Consider the following 23,431-nt stretch of genomic DNA (forward strand, 5'->3'; position numbering starts at 1 on the left):
CTGCAAGCAAGCTTTGCCTGTGGCACATATACACTTCCCATCATTTAAAAATTTGGCAAGTAAGTTTTAGAGGAGTGCATGTTTGCAGGAAATGTAGGCAATAGGATGAGTTGGGTGACCTCGATATCACTATCTCAGGTATTTCAGGTTTCAGTGGTGGTGATGGTGCTAAGGAAATGAGTGTTTGCCTAGAGAGAGTTACAAGTAGTGACTGAGGGGAAGCAAGGCAAGCAACAGGTAGCGATGGACTCAATATTAGGTAGTGTGAATGGAGGTGTAGAAGATCTAAAGGATAGTGACAACTGCATCAGTGAATCTGGAGCTAGAGTAGATGTTTAGAGAGGGAGACAGAGGTATTGACAGAGAAAATGGGAGGTATGAAAAATGTTGACTCATATGAAAGGAGAAATTAAAAAACTTGAAAGGCTAACTGATATGAGACGAACAAGAAATGTAAGGGAAGTTATGGGAATGGAGAAGGAAAGAATGGGCAAACTCAGGAAAAAGAGGGAATGGAGAAGGAAAGAATGGGCAAACTCAGGAAAAAGAGGGAATGAGAGAAAGTCAAGAGAGAAAGAGATGAGAGAAGATAGATGATAATTGGGAAAGCAAGGAGGGAGAATGTTGGAGGGGAGAGAGTGAGATGCAGGCGAGCAAGGAATGAAAGAGTCTGTGAAGGGAGTAATGCATGGAGATTAATAATTTCTGGTGTGCAGAATAGATTGTTAGAGGAATGCTTACCTGGAAGAATGATACAGAGTGTGTATGTGAGAGTAAAGCAAGATGAGAATGTGGATGATATGATAGTAATGAGAATGTGTCAAAAGAGAGAGGTCTGTAATATGTAGATGCTTGGAGCGCATTTGAGGATACACAAGAGCTGCATGCAAGAGATGGACTGCATTTGAACATGGAAGGGCATAGGCATCTGGAGATATTGTTGTTCTCGATGCAAGTAAGATTGTTAGAGCAGGAAAACTGGAGTTTGCCAGGGTGGATGGGAGGATGTATGGTATGTTAGAAAGTAAGATTGTTAGAGCAGGAAAACTGGAGTTTGCCAGGGTGGATGGGAGGATGTATGGTATGTTGCAAAGTGAAATGGAATTTGGAGGAATAAAAATTGATATAGAAACACTGACAACACATCGATGTTTCTTTATAGAAATGCAGGAAGTATCAGGAATAGTGGAAATGAATGGGTGATGTTGATAGCCTCAGCCTGTCCTAAGATTATTGGGAGTGAAATGTGGTTGGCACAGAGGATGTTCTAACTGAAGGAAGGACAAGATATTTAGTGAGATGTTGCTATAAGGCAGGGAACACAAAGAATAATGAATAAGAATGTTCAGGCAGATCATTTTGGCAAGTGCAAATTGAGTGATCATTATGGGAGATTTGAACTGTAGTAGCATCATCTGGGCAGAGGAAGCAAAGGAATGGAATTTTTGGAATTCTTGAGGGACAAACATCTCCGGCAACATGTAGTAGAGAGAACACAGGGATCAAGATTTTTGAATTTAGACCTTGCATCAAACAGTTTGATTGTAACTGAGATGCTAGTCTTGGTGGGATTGACCATTCAGTCTTGATTTGAGGCCGAATAGACATGCAGAAGTATCAAGGAGAAAGGAATTTATGTGGAATTATAATAAGATAATGATAACAATCTTAGAAATATGCTAGAGGGAGGAAGTTCTATGAATGGGAGAACTGCAAGAGAGTAATATCAGCAGTGCATGGGGGCTAGTGAAGAAATAATTATCAACAGCAATGGCAAATTGTATTCCTCAAGTGAAAAAGATAATACGATTTGGTGTAAACTGGATGATTCATGAAATCAAACAGGATATCCTGATGAAAAAGAGGTTATGGAAAAGTATAAAAGAAAGATGTGGAGAGCAGCTGCATGAGGACAGGCTAGGAAAGTGACTAGTATAGCAAGGAAGAACAAAATGGAATATGAGGAGAGATTAACACTGCAGTTCAACAAAAATCATAAGGCATTATTTTGATTGGAGGCTGCATACTTTATGGATGGATCTATACTAGAGGAAGTGGACGAGGTAGGGGATCTTGGGGTGATAGTCGATAAAAATTTGAAGTTTATGGCACACATAGTGAAGGTAGCCCATTGTATAAAGCCCTGATCAGGCCACATCTGGATTACTGTGCTCTGATCTGGTCACTAGGATTTGAAGAGGATAAATTAACCTTGGCGAGGGTACAGAGGCAGATAACCAAAATGATACCAGGACTCTACAATGTTAATTATGAGGATAGATTGAGGACATCCACTTCTATCCACCAAACTCTGTAGTTTGGTGGATAAAAGACGAAGGATTGACAGGCTTAAGATATTTAAGCTGTTGAGAAGTATTTACAGGATCAATACAGGAGAGAGTTTTCATATAGTGGAACAAGGAGCAAGAACAGGAGACCATCCCTGGAAGTTGCAAAAGGAATGGTGAGTAGGAGGCTAAAAAGTGGCTTTTTTTTTGCATGGAGTGCAGTTAGACATGGAATTCATTGCTTGATAGAGTGGTGAATGTGCAGACAATAAATGGAGTTTAAGGAGTGGTATGATAGTCTTTATGTTGTTTAAGATGGGTCTCCAATGATGAGTCTTATGTCACCATAGAGGTCTGGAATAATAATAACAAAGAAATAATTAAGTCATAAAAAAGAGTGTTTTATATATTCACATTTGGTGAACCATTTATTACAGGAAATTAATCTAGAGATATTTTTGGCATATGTACTGTAGACATAATTTTGTTTTGACTCATTTTAGTATTATTTTCCAAACTCCTCTAAGCAGTCTGACAACTCACTGGAGGAGGTTGGGCACTCACATATCATAGTTATTACCATACCTTGCATTGAAGACATTCAACTTGGAGCACTCACTTATCCACCATACAAAAAAAATCTCCTTTCATTTCCTTACTTACATGACCTTTGTACAGTTTCTAGGGATTTTACTAGTAAGGTAGTCCAAATGAAAAGACAACTTTCAGTAGTGATTCTCAGTATCATATTTAATTAAATTCCATTAAGCCCAGTGCTTTTTTTCTAGCGGTACGCAGTACTGGCACCTTTTTTCTTAAGTTTTTAAAAATTTGCGATTTATTGACAGCAAAATGTATCATAAATATTCCGGTAGATGGTACTGTGTTCACGAATTGAATTTTCAGTTTTGATTAATCATAAGTTGGTACCCTGCTTTCCTGTTTCATAGGTTGGTACACAACTGGAAACAGGAAGTTGAGTTCACTTCTGATTGCTTCCAATATCAGTTTATCAGTTCTATATTCACTCCGCAACAGGCAGGTGTTCACGTGAGTTTTGAATTAATCTAAGTTAAATCAGTGCAATCGTTGTTCAAAATGAGTACAATAAGTAGTTACTTTATGCCAATGAGTAAAAAAAGGAAGGCTAAAGAAGCAGAAATTGTTGAATCTACTTGTGATCCTGTAAAACAGAAAACTAGCACCGAAAATTTACTTGGTGAAGAGGATCACGAAACCAAGACCGAAGATCCACGTGGTCAAAAGGAAGCAGATTCTGATAATGATTGGCCCCAGTGTTGGACACTTTTGCAGAAAAATGACTTCTGTGAGAGAAAAGAGTGGCTATATGTCAAGAATAAAATGTTGGGTTGTAAAGTGTGTCGTGATTTCGGAAGTCTTGCCATCGATAAATGGGAACGAAAATTTCAGCGGAGTGTGCAAATGGTAAAATCAGTCATTTTGGAGAATCTCGCAAACAACAGTTAATGTCATTAAGAAAATAGATTTACGATCATAAGGAGAGTGCAGTGCACAAAGTATGCCAAAAAATAAAATCTGAAGCAAAAAACGAAACATTAGAGAAAGTTTTCCTAAATAAATATACTTTGTGTCATAATAAAGACTTAACAGGAAAAGTGTTTTGAACTGCTTGCAAAGTTGCGAGGAGAAATCAATCATTTAACAACATTGAAGACGAAATAAATTTAGAGGAACTTAATGGCCTAGACATGGGATATATTCTTCATTTGCAAATGCTTGCATTATATTCTTCATTCTGCAAATGCTTGCATTAATTGTGAGCCATATCGCAAATGAAATGAGAAAAACATTAATAGACAATATAGTGAACTCCAAGAACAAAATATCGTTACTTGTTGATGAATCGACAACTGTGAGTAACACAACAACATTGATTGTTATTCTTCGTGTGGTTCTTCCTGAACGTTCGGCTCCTGTGAGTCTTTTCCTAGATTTGATGGAATTATCAGATGTAACTGCTAGAGGAATTCTAAACTCTTTAATTAGTCATCTTGAGTGTTTAGGATTAGCTGAAGATTACTCATCATCATCATACGTATCAAGGATTTAGGCCTAGCATGGCCTGTTCCGGCCTTAGAAGTCATCGTTTAAGAGGATGTCCTAGTTTTCTTTTTCCTAATGGCTTGTACTTTAAGGCTTGTTTTGGTAATCTTTCTGTTTTCATTCTTTGAACGTGTTCCATCCATTTATGTTTATATTTTTTAATTTTTTCTATTACTGGTTCTTGGTTTAATTCTTTCATAATATCTTCGTTTCTTTTGTGATCAAATAGGGTATACTTTGCAGTTTATCTCATAAACTTCATTTCTGCTGTTGTTAATCTTTGTTTGTCTTTTTGTTTTATTGTCCAGATTTCGCTTCCATACATTAAGACCGGTAAGGCTAATGTATTGTATATTTTTAGCCTGGTTTGTTTTTGAACTAGGTTTGGTTTAAATATAGAGTTAATTACACCTGTTATTTTTAAATATTTTGCAATTTTTACGTTTATATCTTTTTCATATGTGATCATACATCCTAGGTAGTTAAATGAATTCACCTGTTCTAAGATCTTGTTATCTAATACTATTTTAGTTCTTGCTGGATCTTGTCCTTTAAAGGCCATAGTTTTTGATTTTTCTGTTGATATTATCATACCATAATCTTTGGATATCTCATTTAGATTTAAAATAGCTTTCTGTAAGTTATCTTCAGAATTTGTAATTATTATTTGGTCATCTGCAAAGAAGAGAGTGTTTAAGTTAACTGTAGGTGAAAGTTTAATTCCTTGGTGTAAATTTTTACTCCATTTTATTATTATTTCATTTAAGTAGATATTAAAAAGAGTTGCTGAGAGGGGACATCCCTGTCAGACCCCTTGGTTTATCTCTCTTGTATATGATAGCTCATGATTTAATCTTATTTGTATTTGATTATTTTCATATATACTTGTGATAGCTTTTAGGATATTATTTGGTATTTGTCTTTCTTTTAATATGTTAAATAATATGTTTCTTTTAACTTTGTCAAAGTCAATAAATGCAATATGTGTTTCCAAATTATATTCTCTTCTTTTCTCTACTATTAATTTTAGGCAGAAGGCTGGGTCTATACATGATCGTCCTTTTCTAAATCCATTCTGTACCTCTAGAATAAAGTTTTCGGAATATTTCATTAGTTTGTTATTTAAGATTCTGCTATATATTTTGTAACAGGAATTTAGTATACTGATACCTCTATAGTTTTTAGGGTCATCTCTATTACCTTTCTTAAAGATAGGAATCACAATTGCTTTTTTCCATTCTATTGGGGGGATACCAGTTGAGTAAATTTTATTTAAAAATAATAAGAGTCTTTTTTTGAATCTTGTTCCTGCGCATTTATATAGTTCTGAACCTAGCTTATCTTCTCCAGGTGATTTTCCGTTTCTTGTTTCTTTCAGGCTGATTTCTAATTCTTTTTCAGTTATTCCTTTTCATTTTCGTTAATTGTTTGCCAGTTGTCTTTTTTAAAATATTTGTCTGTCCACAGTTCTGTGTAGTAATTTAGAAATTCTTCTAATTTTAATTCAGTGTTTAATTTTATGTTTTCTTTGGTATCTGCATTTAGGTGTTTCAAAATCTTATATACATTGGGTCTTATTTTATATAAATCATGTTCTAAATTAGAAACAAATTTATTCCATGATTCTCTGTCTTTTTCTGACTTCTCTTTTAGTTATGGCTCTTATTCTTTTATATTCTATTTCATCTTCTAATCTTTTACTGCTTAACCATTTGTGATAGGCTTCTTTTTTCTTTTTAATTATTTCTTTGATTGTATCATCCCAGATCCTCAGTTTTTTTCTTTTATTGAATTTTTTGGTCTTTCCTAAGCTTTCATTTGCTGCTGCATTTAGTATCGTTTTTATATTAAGCCATTCTATTTCTATTTCTTCATTTTGTTTTATTTTATCTAGATATTGGTTAATTCTTTGTTCATATAGCCATTGTACATTTGTGTCATTCAATAGTCTAGTTTTATAAGCAAATGTTTCAATTTTTCTTTCTGTTCTTGTTACTTGTAGCCATTTAGGTGGTAATCTTAATTTTATTTTAACAAGGAAGTGGTCACTGCTTATTTCATATCCTCTGTGAAACTCTAACATCTAGTGAAAATTTTGATGTCTTTTCATTTAATATGAAGTAATCTAATATTGATTTCCATCCTCTTGCTGCCCAAGTATATTTATGTGTCTTTATGTTTATAGAAGGAATTCATTATTTTTAGGTTATTATAAACTACAAAGTCAATCAATTTTTTACCATTTCTGTTTAGAGTGTGTTCTCCATGTATTCCTATATTATTATTAATTTTCGTGTTTCCAATTCTTGCATTTAAGTCTCCTGCTAAAATTATGTAGTCATTTTTATTTATTTTATTATATATGTTTTGTAGCTGATTATAAAAATCAATATTATCCTGTTCTCTTCCTTCTTCTGGGGCATATAAACCAATTATTGTTAAATAGCCTCTATCTATTTTTATTCTAGCTTCTATTATTCTTTCATTCCATAATTTATAATGTTTTAACTGTTTTGAAAGGGAGTTATGAATCCAAATCATGACTCCTGCTTGTGCTCTTTGGTCTCTGTCGACTCCACTGTATATCACATTAAAATTTTCAGTTCTCTTAGTTCCTTTTAATTTCTTTTTTGTTTCAGTGATTACTGCTATTTTAAAATTTCTTTCATTTAGTAACTTGTCTAATTCTATTTCTTTATATGCTATTCCCTTACATTCCAGTTTGCTATGTGTATTATATTTTGTCGTTTCCATTTTCGTTTTCCCTTTTCCATTCCAGGGTCGTTTCCCATAGATTCAATCCAATTATCTTTTTCTGTCAGCTTACAAGTAGGATTATGTTCTCCATGTCAGGGGACTAGCCTGACGATGGAATAGTTCAGTGGTAGGGCTGCTACCTTAAGGCTTCTGAACTAGCCTTCTTCCGAATTTAAACCCATAGGAGGAATAGGGTATATTGAAGGGGAAAGAGTAGATTATAGAAGAAATATAGTAAGGTTTATAGAGAGGGCATAGTTGTAAGGCCAGAAATGAAAAGACCCCATGGCCCTCGAGTACTCTAATAGCACAAGGGTCATAAAGTAAGAAGAGTTGGCTGATAAGGCCTTATAGGAAAGATTAAAGTAAGTGGATCTTCCTCAAAGTAGAAGAAGGAGAGGATAGATCCAGCTAGGGGTCCATGGGAGTGCCACTTCCCTTACAATCAAGATGATTGCCCCTTATGGCCCTGTTGGTCCACGAGTCCTTATTCAGTATATTCGGACCACCCCCACCATATATATATATACACACACACGCACGGGCATGTACACACACACACACACACACACATGGTGGGCTCCCCCTATCCGCCACCCAGGGGACGCGCTCTCTAGGGGTTACAGGGTCCCCCGAGAGGAAGATTACTTAAAGGAGTATTTATTGTGTAACTTGTAATGGTGCAGACATGTTGTTTGGTGTGCATAATGGTGTAAGGAGGCTAATGCAAGAGAAGTTTCCTAGTGTTATTTTTGGCATTGTGATAGCCATCGATTTGAATTGTCTGTTAGTGATACAGTTAACAATGTGACAGGAGCGAATCGCTTTAAGAGTTTCATGGACAAACTTTATGTGACTTGTTATGCTTCACCTAAGAATGCTATGGAACTACAGGAATGTGCAGCGACTCTAGAACTTCAACTTCTTAAAATTGGCAGAATTTTAAGCACTCGCTGGGTTGCATCTAGCTTTCACTGTTTCTGCAATGTGGCAAGACTTTGAAGCCCTCGTCCATCACTTTCTGGAGGCAAAAGATGACAGCAGAAGAAGCAAAACAGATCGCTTTCTTTATGAAGACCTTTTAAGAAAAATAACGTCATGTGAGTTTGTTCTTGATTTGGGCCTTATGTGTGATGCTCTCCAAGAACTTAGTGAACTAAGTCTAGATTTAGAAGAGAGAAATATTGACTTGTACAAAGCAGACAGGAAGTTAAAGAATACAGTTCAAATTTTTGAAGAAAGAATAATTGAAAATCCTGGTCCGTACTACGGTATTTCTCTTCAAAGTCAGAAGGAACATGAAGGTCAAAGGGATTGAGCTCCACAAAAATGAAAGACACAGTCCTGCAATAAGTTCATCTACTTTCTATAAAAGTCTGAAAGAAGCTGTTGGAAAGAATCTGCTTGAAAGAGATGATGCTGATTTGCCTGAATGTGCTAAGATTTTAGATTCCAAGTATTGGCCAGAAAATCCAGAAGCATCTGACATTTGGTGAAGCTGAAATTAAAAAGTTAGCATGCAAATTTCGCTTAAATGAAAGAGAAGCAGTTCGTGGTTTCCGTGAATATCTTCAAGAAAATAAAGTCCCGGACATACTACTTCCTCTAAAGCACACTTTGGACACAATTGCAATATCTTCCAGTGAATGCGAAAGGGGTTTTTCTCAGATGAATCTTATAGTGACTTCATCTAGGTCATCTCTGCTTGTATGGACAAATTCTGCACTGATGTTCATCAGGATAGTAGGACCTCCTCTCACTCAGTTCAACCCTAGCAAATATGTGGCCTCATGGCTGCTCCAAGGTTGTCATTCTGCAGTTGATACCAAAAGCAAGAAGCGATCTAGAGACGACGAGGGTATATCGGAGGATATGTTAAAAGTGTGTAAGTTGCTATAATAACATCTTCATGGTGAGTACCGGCACCTTTTTTTTCCAGAAAAAAAGCACTAATCAAGCCTAAAAGGAATGATTATCATTTCATATCATTTTGCTGATAAAACAGAATTATCATCTTCAAATTACTGATATGCACCCTCAAGAGGTGTACAGGATACTATGATAGTATTGTAAAAAGTTTACTTTATTAGCAACTTCCTATTGACAGTTTTCCTCTAAATTAGTGTGTTATCAGTAAGGATTTCAGCATTGTGATTTTATATTTCAGTCTACTAAGTCACATCACTACACTTAAAACGTGGGCCTCCTCTGAATCTTTTTTCTTGCCATCCTACAAACACCTATTTTACTGACTTCCTATCTCATTCTGTTTATTTGACTATTTACAACCTCAGAATAGCTCTGCTACCACATTCTTGAATGCTAATGTTAAGTTCCTTTCTAATACATTTTAATATGATTCTATAATATGATATTTTTATTCATTATAATGTGATTCTGCCACTGATATAATCTATTCACTCTCCTAATTTTTCTCAGAATTTACAGGTATGATATCTATAGTCTTTGACCAACGTTTTGGTTCTAACTGGTATAATAAATTTACTTTAATCCTTTATCCAAGTGTGAGCAAACAAAGTTTGCGCCTGAAATTATCTTCAGGACTGGGGTAAAGTGGTACAACACCAGGGCACTCCTTGCAAAGGTGGAGCAAGCTACCAACACTCCTATCTCAGTATCTCCCATAATGCAAAACACATCTCCTTGCAGATATGTCTAATGTTATGCATTAAGGGAAGGGCCACAACCCAGACTAGTTTTGACCTTTATTGAGGTCTCTTCAGTAGGAGCCAGGCCCAAGTGGAGATACCAGGCAGAAGCATTAGCAGGTCATCTCTACCTATAGGAGTTGTCAAATGGTGTGCCACCCTTTTTTAATAAATTACTCTGGATTTAGAGAAAGATGTTGAAAGTTTATTTTTCACTTGGTTAGAGTATAATAAATTTAGTTTAATTCTTTATCCAAGTGTGAGCAAACAAAGGTCGAAACTAGTCTGGATTGTGGCCCTTCCCTTAATGCATAACATTAGACATATCCGCAAGGAGATGTGTTTTGCATTATGGGAGATACTGAGATAGGAGTGTTGGTATCTTGCTCCACCTTTGCAAGGAGTGCCCTGGTGTTGTACCACTTTACCCCAGTCCTGAAGATACTTTCAGGTGCAAACTTTGTTTGCTCACACTTGGATAAAGGATTAAACTAAATTTATTATACTCTAACCAAGTGAAAAATAAACTTTCAACATGGTTCTAATTGGATTAGAACCAAAGCAGTTGATTAAATAATAAGCAAATGTGCCATGATTGGGGGAGCCAGTTGTCTATATTCATATTTAATTTTCCATCTTCATTAAAAATTGTGCCTGAATGACCAAAATGCTTTACTTGTTTTATAGGTTCTCCATTCACAATGCAGCTGATATTTATAATATTCCAGCCTATTTTCATAGATTGCTTATTGATGCAGTGATGCACTGCAGAGGATATGGTTGAGATATTAAATGAGCAGTTCATAAAGATATTTCATCCTCATCAATGTGACATCGTATAGAGTTTGAGTACAGTGGAAAGGGAGAAGGAGAGACTGAATGTCAGTGAGCAGGATGTATATGAAGAATTGAATAAACTAGATAATAATAAGGCTGTGAGACTTGATGATTGATAACAGTAAGAACCATCTTTGATGGACAGCATGGGTTTGCTTAAAGAAGATCATATTTTAGTAATCTGCCTACTAATTACACTAAGGTGACAGATGCATTGGACAAGGAACATGCATACACATTGGTATACTTGGATTTTGCAAAGGCATTTAATAAATTGCCACATGATGACTTGATAGTTAAATTTGAACATATGGAGTTGGATAACAGACTAGTGCATTGGAATGGAGATGGACTATCTGAGAGGTATCAGCAAGCTGTGTGCAGAGTGAGCAACATCTTGGAAGAGGAAAGTTGTTAATGGTATGTCTCAAGAGTCAGATTTAGGGTCATCTCTGTTTAACTTGTATGTTAATGATATTGGGGAAGGTTTGAATGAATATTTGGTGGTTTGCAGATGATGCAAAGTTAGGAAAGAACTATGAGAAACTAGAGCAGCTGTTGTGGCTTTACAAGAGGACTTGAATAGACTGAGTGAATGTGCATGGAGTGGGGTTACCAGTACAGTATTGCAAAGTTTAAGGTTCTAAAACAAAGATGGGATGCAGAGTATAGAAATGGTTGAAATATATAGGAGGAGGTGGAGAAAATAAAAGCTATGGGAGCAATGGTGAGTAGGTACCTAAAATTTAGAGGACACATTGCTAAAATTATGAGGACTGACTATGAGAATTAAGAAGATTATGGTTCTTTTTTATAAGGCATTAATTAGGCCACATATGGAGTACTGCTCAAATTTGGTTATGTGGTTTTCAAAAAGACAAAATGATATTGGAAATGGTCCAGAGGCAATTGACTAAGGTGATTTCTGGTCTCTGTAATGTTGAGTATAAAGAAAGATTGAGAAAATGCTGTTTGTAGAATCTAGTGGATAGGAAGAGGAGGGGAGGCAAGAATGAGTTTTTATCGGATTATTTTGGAGGAGATTTTTTATAGAATGGTGGGAAAATGGGGACGGACAAAGAGGTCATCCCTGAAACTGTACAAGGAGTGTGTGAGGAAGCAGGTCTTTTGCATGGAGCATGGTGAATGAGAAATTAGAGAGTATGATGACTGTAGAGAATGTGAGTGTGTTTAAGGCATGGTATCATGAGCTCTGTGTGTGTGTTGTGAGCCTCTCACAATGAGTCTTTGACTCCATGGAGGTCTAAGGATTCCAGCATTATGATTAATGATGATAATAATAATGATTTTCATACAAAATTTGTTATAGTAGTCATTCTCTTTAGATAAGGAATCCTGCAGATAGGTAGTAGATTTATTTAGGAGTATAACATTGTCTGCAGAAAGTAAAAAGCTGGGATTAATATCTCCAGTATGCCCTCTTTACAACAAATAACTGTCAAGACTATAACTGTACAATTGCATATGACCATAAAGACTATGACTGTAAAACTGCATATAACTCTAATTAAACATTTTTAACTGCTTTTCTCTCTATGTACCTTTTCCAGATCTACAAACCTTACATACAAATCCTTATATTCTCATGATTCTAAACTATTTGTGTAAAAATGGGAATATTATTTCATTCATTAGTTCATTACCTTTCACCTTCTACTCTTTTTTATAATCCCCTCTGTATTAATCTGATAAAATCCTCTCACTAAAGTAAACATTTATATCATATCACCTCTTTTCCTCTTATCCACCAAACTATAATCCACATTCCTTTAACCTCTCTCCATAGCAAACATTACAGTCTTGATATTGTCTTTGTCACTCATCTGTGGCCCTCTCCAATGTTTTCACATCACATTGAAAACCAGGTGTCCAAATCTGAGCACAACAGTTCAAGTGTGGTATGACCAGTGCTTTATACAATGGCACAACTTCTTCCTCATTCCTACATGTTAGAGCACTTCTTATCATAATGGTAATACGATGTGCAATCTTTGCAACACTTGCAATAAGCCTTCTCAACTTCAGTCTACTGTCAACAATCACTCCCAAATCTCGAATCTCATCCACTTCCTGGTACAGCACGTCATACACAGCCTTATATTTCTCCACTCCAAAATGCAACACCTTGCAATTATTGATATTAAAACTACAACCCAACTCCTTTGTCCATGTTAGAAAGTCTATTCAAATTTTCCTGAATGGAATTAAGCAGTGCTACTTATAATTCTTCCCAACTTTGCATCATCAGCAAACAACTGAAGATCTCCAGTCAGTCGCCATGATATATTGTTTACAATTAAGTTAAACAACAGGGGCCCAAGAACAGAACCCAAGGGTACGCCACTTCTATCACCCTCCTTTTTTGAGACACTGCTGATATCGTTCAGAGAGCCATTCTCTGATTCATCTAACCTATATACCATCTATTCCCATCCTCTGCAATTTGTACACCAACTTATCATGTAGTTATCTATCAAATGCTTTTGTAAACTCCAAGAATATCACTATATATGATTCTTCCTTATCTAACACATTTGTTACCTTATAAAATACAAGTAAATTACTAAAACAGGACCTACTCTTTAAAAATCCATGCTGACCATCATAAAGAATGCTATGTCCATCAACCCAATCCTGTATTCTATTCCTAACTAATCTCTCCAACACTACAACTGCATTTATATAGATTGGTCTATAATTGGAAACTTCTGTCGTAGAACCATGCTTATGGAGTGGTACTATTTTGCTTTCTTTCCATTCCTTAGGAACCATATCCAGTCATTAAACAACAGGTCAAGGGCATAGTTAACTATTGTGCACATTCTTTGAGAATACATGGCGATATGTCATCCATTCCTAAATGTTACAGCACTTCTTATCATAGTGGTAATATGATGTGCAATCTTTGCAACACTTGCAATTTGCTTCTAAACTTCAGTATGCCATCTAACCCAATTCTTATCTGATATAACCTGTGATTCTTTCACTTCCAATTCTCCTAATACTTGTATCCTTCTATATTTTGCATGGCATTATTTACACCAGTATGATATACATGATAATGTGCTCATTTAGTAATTCCACTATATTCTTTGCAGCATCACTCTGCTGCCATGACTATCCACCAGTGTCAATCAACTTTCCATAATTATTCTTTCTCGTGCTTGCTATATAGCAATCTCCTCTCATATTGCACCTTTTCTTTTTTTTACATGCTCATCTTCATCTTCCTAGCCTGCACTTTATACTCTTTATGTGTCCAATCACCACCAGATGTCTTTCCTCTTCCATTGCCTTTTCTTTTCCAACACAGCTTGTTTGATTTCACTGTTCATCTATTTCGCTCCTACTCGTTTACTTGCTTAACTCTTTGTATGTAGTTATACATTGCTTGTGTCAGATACTTGCTTATGAATTTCCATGCACTGTGTCAACATCTACCCAATGTATTGATGCTAAATGACTACTTAGCCTCCCATAATCACCTGCCTTATACGTCCACATATATCTGTTTTTGGCAGCAACCTTTTCTTGTTTCACCATTCACAAACAAGTACATCATGATCACTTTCACCAACTGGCTACAGTGTTAATACCTCATTAACAACTGCATCTTGTGAAGTTATCACCAAATAAACATTAAAGGCTCTAGTTGCTTCGGTCACATGCTGCTTAAGATATTTATCTCTCAGGAATTCAACAAACTCGCTCTCCTTTTTCCCATACACTGTCTTCTCTTCCATTGTATATTCCTGTACAAAAGTCTCCCATCACAATAACCTTCTTTTAACATGTCGGACCAATTGCCTAAACATTTCACAATCAGTATTCTCTACATTCCCTGGGCTATTACAGCACCCTATCAGATATACTAGCCTGTTAATTTCCACCTCACATCACACAGATTCAAAATCTGTGCAAGTTGTACTGTCAACTTCCACACTTTGTGGACACATTTCCTCTGCAATCTGTTGGGAAAATTATATATCCTTCCATTTCTATTCATGACATCATATCCTCCTCAGACAACCATCTTTCACTTATACCAATTATCTTTGGGCATACTGACTCACAGTCAAGGTTATTTTGGTTTCCTTTAATAATCTTTTATATACTTACTCCATACATCCAGAATATCTCTTTATTTTTATTTATTTTTATTTTTTTGTTACCTTTACCATCTCTGTTTATTTGTTTTACGGTAGTATACTCTTTAAAACAACAAAATTAGATAATAACCACAGTGATAAACTTTAATGAAGAATACAAATATTTTGCACTGCAAATAATAGTACATCATCAGTGTGTGTGTGTGGGGAAACAACAAGCAAATCGAAGAACAGGAATACAAGATATGTATATATATATATACGTACAACAATAAGTTTATCAATTAAAAATGGTTGCCACATGCTAGAAATAAAGACTGTAGAAAAAAAAAAACATGATTGTTATCTGATGCCTACATGATCAACAGTTAAAACATGCTGGCTCAGACATCGCCTGGATAAATAGGGTCCGCGACACAATCGAGCAATTGGGATTGAATCAAAAAGTGGGATACTGAAAGAAAACAGAAACTAAAACCAACAGAACTATTATCAGTAGGGACGTGGAATGTACTAACACTTTGGATGTCAGGAAAACCAGAATTACTTTGTGAGGAAATGAAGAGATGTCAACGTGATATACTAGGAGTGGCAGAGATGCGATAGACATTATCAGGAGAGATCAATGGATGTGAAGTCATATGGTTAAGGCATGATACCAAGCATGAAGCAGGAGTTGGCTTCCTTCTTAACAAAAAAAGCTAGAGAGGCACTGTTAGGCTACAAACCAGTCAATGAATGAATCATAGTAGCAAGATTTCAAGCAAAACCATATAACATATTGACAGTCCAGATGAGGATATCGATTTATTTTACAAAGATCTGACAGAAACAATACCAAAATAAAAGTATACTAATTATTGAAGGAGACTGGAATGCCAAAGTTGGAATAGAAAATGATGGTTAGGAAAGCGCCATGCAAAAATATGGTTTTGGAGAAAGAAACAAATGAGGTGAAAACATGTTAGAATTTGCTGTGCACCATGAGATGATGTTACACAAGATTCCAGCAAAAAGAGTCTAGAAACATGGCAATCAAATGATGGGAAAACCAAGAGCAGCGTCAAACTTTTCAAGGAGGGAATATAGATTCGGATCATAGCTTAGTGATTGCAAACATCAAGTTGAATTTAAAAAGAAAATATAAAAATCACCATCAGAAACAAAGAGATACAGCAAGAATAACTGAATCAGAAATAGGAAGAAAGTACAGAACAGTGTTAGAGGAGAAACTAAAAAGTGTGGAAAAAGGAAAAAATTCGAATCTAAGAGTGAAAAGAGTAATGAAGGTGATTGAAGAAACAGTACCAGAAGAAGAGAAGATCAAGATTAAGTGGATTAGATAGGAAACACTGAAGTTAGTACAGGAAAAGAGAATGTTGAGGATAAGAAGGGATACATCAGAACAAATAGAGGAGCAATATAGAAGAAAGTGTAATGAGGAGAAAAAACGCAGTCAGAATGGATAAGATGAAATTAGAAGCTCAATGCAATAACATAGAACAGCACTATGGAGAGCACAAAACTAGGGAGGTATACAAAATGATTACAACCATTAATAGAAGGTGGCAACGAAAACAGATCACATTCCAAGATGAAAAAGGCAAAGTATTGATGAATAAAGATAAAATTGTAAAATGGACAAGATACTGTAGTGAGTTATATGAAGAAAATCTAGATTCAGATGGAGTTGGGAAACTGATCGAAGAATTGAAGCAGATATCACAACCATGTTATGAGTACGACATGGACATTTCAAGAGGAGAGGTAAAAAAAAAGCAATAGGATGGCTAAAACACAACAAGAGTCCTTGTAATGATAACATCACTGGTGAAAGTATGGCTACAGAAATGCACCAACTATGTAATATGGTATGGAAGGAAGGGAAAATGCCAGAGGAGTGGGTGAAATCGATATTAGTGACATTATACAAGAAAGGAAATAAGCTAGAATGTAAAAATTATAGAACAACTGCATTGACAAGGATTGAGAACACAATTGGAATTATACCTTGCAGACAAGCAAGCAAGCAGGATTTAGGAAAGATAGAAGTGCAATTCAACAGAATTTGATAATGTGGCTAATAGCAGAGAAAGCCAGGAGAAAAAACAAAAACATATAATACTTGCTTTGTTGATTTTCAGAAAGCATTTGACAGCATCGACCAGAAAGTGACATTAGCAGTGCTAGAATCCTATGGAATTGACAGAAAACTAATAGCCATATTAAAAGATGTTTATAAGAATGCAATGGCAGCAGTTAGAATAGATGAGGATTTGGGGAAATGGTTTAGAACAAGGAGAGGTAGTAGACAGGGGGACCCAATATCACCAAGCATTTTCATCACACATTTAGAAAGAGCAATGGACAAAATGAAGGAAGATGTAAAAGGAATATCAGTACATGGGATGAGAATTAACAATCTGAGATTTGCAGATGACATTGTTATTATTGAAAAAGATGAAAAAACTACAAAAGACAGTGAAACTGTTAAATGAGGAAGATAAGAGATTTGGACTTATGAACTTGGAAAAACAAAGACAATGGTATTTGGTGAGGAGAACATGAAACAAAAGATACAATTGGATGGAACTGTTGTAGAAAATGTAGAATAATTCACATATTTGGGAAGTAAAATGATATATGACTTGGACTGTAAAAAAGAAATAAAGATCAGGATTGTAAAGGGAAAGAACAAATCTGAAGGCCATGGATAACATCTGGAAAAGTAAAGCGATCAGCCTGCAAATGAAATTAAGAGTACTAGAAACATGCATCTTTAGTGGTATGCTGTGTGTGGATCTGAAACATGGTTAATAAATAAGGAATCAAGAAAAAGAATTTTGGCATTTGAAAGAACTTGTTACAGGAAGATTCTAACAATAGGATGGGTACAGAAAATCACAAATGAAGAGCTCTGTCGGAAGATGCCAAAGGACAATTTAATAGAGAAGATTATACAATGGAAGCTGCAATTATTTGGAAACATTGCAGAATGAGTGAGGACTGGAAGATAGACACATTCATGTTTGGTATTATAGATGTAAACAGAAAAGGTAGACCATACAGAGAATGGATAGATGACATAAAGGACTGGTATGGAATGGGGTTACAGAAACTGCGACACTGTGCACTGGACAAAGAAAGGTGGAAGAAGATAGTGAAGGAGGCATCGGACACCAACAGGCAGTGTGCCCGTGGTTCATGATGATGACATGCTAGAAATTAGTATGTAAATAATAATAATATTAAAATTGTTTTTGATATTTACATAAGATCTTATGTAAATAAGATTTACATTTTTCCTGATTATTGTTGTTTGCACATAACATTCTGTAGTTATTTTGAAGAAATTCATAATTTTCTCTTCTTTTTTTTCATTAACACAGATCATGTTAATGTACTTCTCTAATTCTTCTGCAAGTCATACTTCTTTTCTGTTTTCTTCCTATCTTGAATTCTGTTGATGTTGAATTTGAGTTTGTTCCATTAGTAATTCTCTGGCAAAAATAGCAGGGATCTTGATTAACTGGGTGATGCCCCAGCCAGCATGATATTCTATCATATTGTACCATTGTTTTGTTTTGGTTTAAGACAGTGCAGTATACAATTTTGTTGCTCTAAACAAAATTATAAGTGTGGGTGGGGGAAATACTTTCAAGTAGCCCCGAACCTAGAACTTGTTTGACAGTGAGAATTATTACATGGTTTCACTATGATGTAATGTATATTTTTCACTCTCAGATAGAGATTAGATTTAGCTAGCTCTTCAAATTTTTCTTTTAAATATCAAAGCCACACGTAGAAGGTTAAAATCTACAGCATATCAGTGCCACATGCAGGTAAGAGGTTAAGGAGAAAGAAGGAATCTGTCAGTTTGTTGCTTGAACATCTGGAGGTTAACTTCTCTCATTTTGTCTTTCCCAAAGACAAAAATAAGGGAGGTTCCAAATAAAAAGAAGGTGGAATGAAAGAAGGGAATGAGAAGTTGGATTGGTGGGGGTTGAAGCTAGACAGCAAATGAATGTTTACCAGCAGCTTTTCATCTTGTCACAGTCCTTGGGAAAAAAATAGAGTAATGAAGGTGGTTAGTTCGGCAGAATACTTTCCCTCGAAAATACTTATAGAAGAGACATAAGTCAGAAACAGAATATCTACATGGAGTGCATCTGTAAAGCTCTTCCTCTTGGATAGTATCAAGCAGTATGCCAGAGGTGAGCAGATTTGGTATTTATATAGTATCATCAGCAATAGGTGAGAAGAAATGTCTTGAGGAAAAAGGAAACCTAGATTTCTGAATGTCAAATAAGCTATTGCTGAGGTGTCAGTCAGCCAAAGAAAAGAAATGTTTAGAAATCATGATTTTATTAAAAGGAAGGGCAAATAAGTGAGATCCTTCTAACACGAAATAAAGATAGAACGTGTTTTGTAGCATTAAAGTTAATAAGATTATCCTCATCCCACTAAAGATGAGATGAGAATTTAAGGCATTGGTTATGAAAGATCTTGAAGCTTCAAATGAAGTTTATATACTTTGCAGTTTGAAAGAGTTGAATTTTCAGTTTTAGTTATTTCCTTTTTTTGTAAGAATTGTCATGATGTACATAACATTTTTACTTTATTCAAAGAACTTCTTCAAGTTCATGCACTTTTGTAGACATCTGTATTATAGACATATAATATTAAGACAATAATAAGTATTATAGACATAATTATTCTTTGCTTGATTTTTTCACTACAAATGGTGTAATTGAAATAACTGGACATATTTGAATTGAGATTCTAAATACCAAATTTCATTAAATTCTGTCCATTCACTGGAAATATTAATATAGTTTTTAATTTTTTTTGCCAATAAAAATGATTTGATCAAAATACCATATAACTTTATCATAAAAGACAAGAAAATTTTAATCCTCATAGTTAATTCATGCCTATTTTAAATTTACATTTTTAAAGAAAAAAAAAACAGGAAAAAAATTGCACCATGAATTAATGTTTCACTTATGAGATCAAATACACAAACTGATCCTGTGTTCTGCAGGACATATTATGAATGTTATTTGAAGATCCCTAGTACTTTTCACATCCACTTTCTGGATGTGATAATTACTGCACTTGCACTTGCAGTCTGGTCATACTTTGGCATTTACTCTGGCCTCTATAATTGATCATAATGAGCTTGTCCTACTTGTATGAAATTATTGTTATTGTCATCAGACATTCATGGAGTCAAAAAAACTCGTGAAAAGTTGAGACTTTTCATGTTGAGAACAGTGACATTTCTTCTCAATTGTAACAGTCAAGAACAGTAGCTATTTGTATTCTATAGGAGTAGCAAAATATTATTATTAACATCTGACCTCCTTGGAGTCAGAAACAGAGACTCATCGTGGGAGGTACACACGATACTCATCTAACCGTGCTTTAAACTGATTCAGTGTGTCTACATTCATAATACACTCAGGCAATACATTCCACTCACCAACCACTCTCCATGCAAAGAACTTCTCCTCACTCCTCTGCTCACACCCTCCTTATACTGTTTCCAGTGATGGCCTCTTGTTCTACCCCCCCCTCCCATTCGATGAGAAATCTCTTCTATGTCAACCTGATAACAACCCCTAACTAGTTTATATGTCTCAATCATATCCCTCCTATTCGCAAAGCTTTGCAACTTACATTCTCTCAATCTGTCCCTGTATTCCACATTCCAAAGACCATCTGATCACCTTTGTGAATCTTCTCTGGACCCTTTCCAACATATCCTCGTCACCATGAAAACCTGGTGATGAAATTTGGGCACAGTAATCCATATGAGGCCTTATACAATGGCATCATAACCTCTCAATTTTTGCATGTCAGGATCCTCTGCATCATTGCCATTATCCAATGTGACATCTTCACAAATTGTGCAATGTGGCCCCTGAATTTCAGGCCCATGTCCACCATCACTCCTAGATCTCTCACCTCCTCTACTTCCTTTAAAGTTTCTCCACCAGGTGTGTACTTTGCATCCGATTGTTGCTTTCTAAGTGTGAGGTTTGAGATTTAAAAAGCAATGATGGGATGCAAAGTACATGCTTGTGGGAAAAATTTAAAGTTTAAACTATTCAAGTCCTTCTGTAAGGCCATAACATCTGCTTGATTCTGCATTGCTCTCCCCAATTTTGCATTCATCTGCATATCACTAGTTAAACCCATCCCAATATCATTAACATACGAACTGAACAAGTGGTTCCAAAACTGACCCCTGTGGTATACCACAGGGGTCAGTTTTGGACAATATACAACTTTCTGATGCCTATCTGACAGCCAGTCACTGATCCAACTCAGAAGCTAGTTATCCAATCCCATCTGTGTCAATTTATTTACCAGCTTGTTGTGTGATAGTCTATCAAAAGCTTTTGCAAAATCCAAGTACACCACTGTATATTCATCTCCTCTGTTCAAGGTATTTGTCACCTTGTTATAGTACATAAGTAAGTTAGTGAAACATGATCTCCCCTTAACAAACCCATGCTGATAACCACAGAGAATAATGTCAACCCATTTTTGGTATCCTAGTTCTCACCAATCTCTTTGGTACCTTCACCACAACTCTGGATATACAGACTTTATGTTGGAGGTTTAATGGATTTTTTTACAACACTCAAAAAGAATTAAAATAGAATTTAATACTTCCTATATTTCGTCCTAGTCACTAGGACATCTACGGGGATTACAAAGACAATTAATGTAACATGCACACAAAAACTTACAATACTAAGCCCAACCACGTGGGTGACACTAAAGTCCTATCTAGGTGGACTGCCCTCTAAGGGCAGTAGTAGGCGGCCTAGAATGTAAGGTGGGACCTCTGGTGATGACTGTTTCCCAAATCTTCGGAAGCTTAATGCAACCGTATTTGTTAAGATTTGGTTGGTTTCTGAGAGCTGCTGCTGCTGCTTCTAAGAAAAGTCTCTCTTTCTTGAATTTGCTGTGGTGGAGCATGGTGGTTTTCTTCCATGATACTCTGTGGGTGGTGTCCAAAACATGGTCAGCCAAGACTGAATGGCCATAGTTGTGTTTAACGATGTACGACTTGTGTTCCTCCAGGCGGATGGATGCTGATCTGCCTGTCTGTCCAAAGTACGCAAGCTTACAGGAACAGGGTACTTTGTAAACTCCAGGCAGAGAGAGAGAGGAGGGAGCTGATCTTTCGTAGAACGGATAAGGGTAGCCAGTTTGCGGTAGGGCTTATATGCTGTGTGTAGGTTATACTTTTTTAGTATCTTGGCTACTTTTTCTACTAAAAAAGTATAACCTACACACAGCATATAAGCTCAGCATCTTACTGAACATCATTCTCATGCATTCTCTCAGAAGCTGATTTCGGGCATGGTAACACTTATTGCTGAAGTGCTGCATTGCCATATCTTACAATGTAAAGAATCAATATCAGAGTACATAAACTGTCTGAAATGTACATTAAAAAAAAAAAAAATATATATATATATATATATATATCATGAGAATTTAATAAGTTCACTAATACTGTGTTACTGTTAAGGTTGTAAGCATGCAAAATAATAAGTAATTAACTTTCTGAAAATAAAAAAATATCAAAATGTTTCATATCTTTTTTTTTTTAAATTCTAGAATCTGAAAACAAGATAATTCAAATTCTGCTATGATTTTTTCCATATGACTTAAAATGCATAGAATGCTCATTAAGAAAAAGAGTGGAGTTTCTCATTCATTTCAGAATGCCTGCTTCTCTCAGATGTATAATGGACTGATCGAATGTTAATATCGCTATATTTTTCATTCCTCACTGTGCCTCTTCTCATGTTGTCACTATTTTTAAATGCAGGACCAAATTTATAATACTGTAATTTTATAATTTTGTATGTATTTCTTTTTATGAAAATGCCAAACATTTTGTATAAACAATCATTGCCATACTTTTATATAAATAAATAATGAAAATGATGCAATTGCTTTTCATCTTCCATTTTCACAAAATCATCATATTCAAAATTCACACTCAAAACTAAATGATTTCAATAGGTCCAAAAGAATTTTTTAGTTATTTTTTTAAAATAAATATTTAAATATTTAGTCATTTTAATTTGACAGTTTCAGTTGTTATAGACAAAGCCCTTTGGTTGGAAAGACCTGGGTTCAATTCATGTCCAAGACATGAGGAACCTTTATCTGGTCTCTTTCGACTAAAGGTAGAGGGTTTTTCCACCCAGGAACTCGAGTTTTTCACCCCTCAGGCAAACCGGCCCCATGAACACACACTTCTAAAAATAAAAACAACTCTGCAACAAGCCGGTTCGGATTGTGTGCATAAAGTTGCATCATGTACAAAGCTGATCCCAAATAGATGGGAAAAAGCCACAAGAAATAGTAGTTTCATTTTATAAAAATGCCATGTTAATAATAGCTGGATTTAATAGAGGTTTATGATTTCATCATCATAAAATTCCTGAATATGTACCTTCAAGAAATGTACAGAATAGTACTATATGATTATGTTTACATCATTACTAGTTTCCTGTCCATAATTTTACTCTAAGTTAGTCTGTTATGTCAGGACTTCACATTCTTATTCACATTGATGAGAACAGATGCGTGAAGAAGGTTGCTCCACTGGAGAAAAAAATCAAACACTAGA

The 23,431-nt window shown here is 35.4% G+C and overlaps 1 long non-coding RNA gene across 1 annotated transcript in view; it reads left to right on the top strand.

Annotated features, from left to right (window-relative positions):
- The window catches only part of LOC150106307 (uncharacterized), a 45,289-nt gene extending 22,544 nt beyond the window's left edge, over window positions 1-22,745 (top strand). The window contains exon 2 of the long non-coding RNA XR_016548300.1: window positions 22,408-22,745. This is a non-coding gene — a long non-coding RNA (uncharacterized LOC150106307). The remainder of the gene's footprint in view (window positions 1-22,407) is intronic.
- The last annotated feature ends 686 nt before the right edge of the window (window positions 22,746-23,431 follow it).

The sequence above is a fragment of the Typopeltis vanoorti genome, chromosome 5 (genome assembly GCF_054136105.1).
Source record: "Typopeltis vanoorti isolate ZY-2024b chromosome 5, IOZ_Tvanoo_1.0, whole genome shotgun sequence".
Lineage (NCBI taxonomy): Eukaryota > Metazoa > Arthropoda > Arachnida > Uropygi > Thelyphonidae > Typopeltis > Typopeltis vanoorti.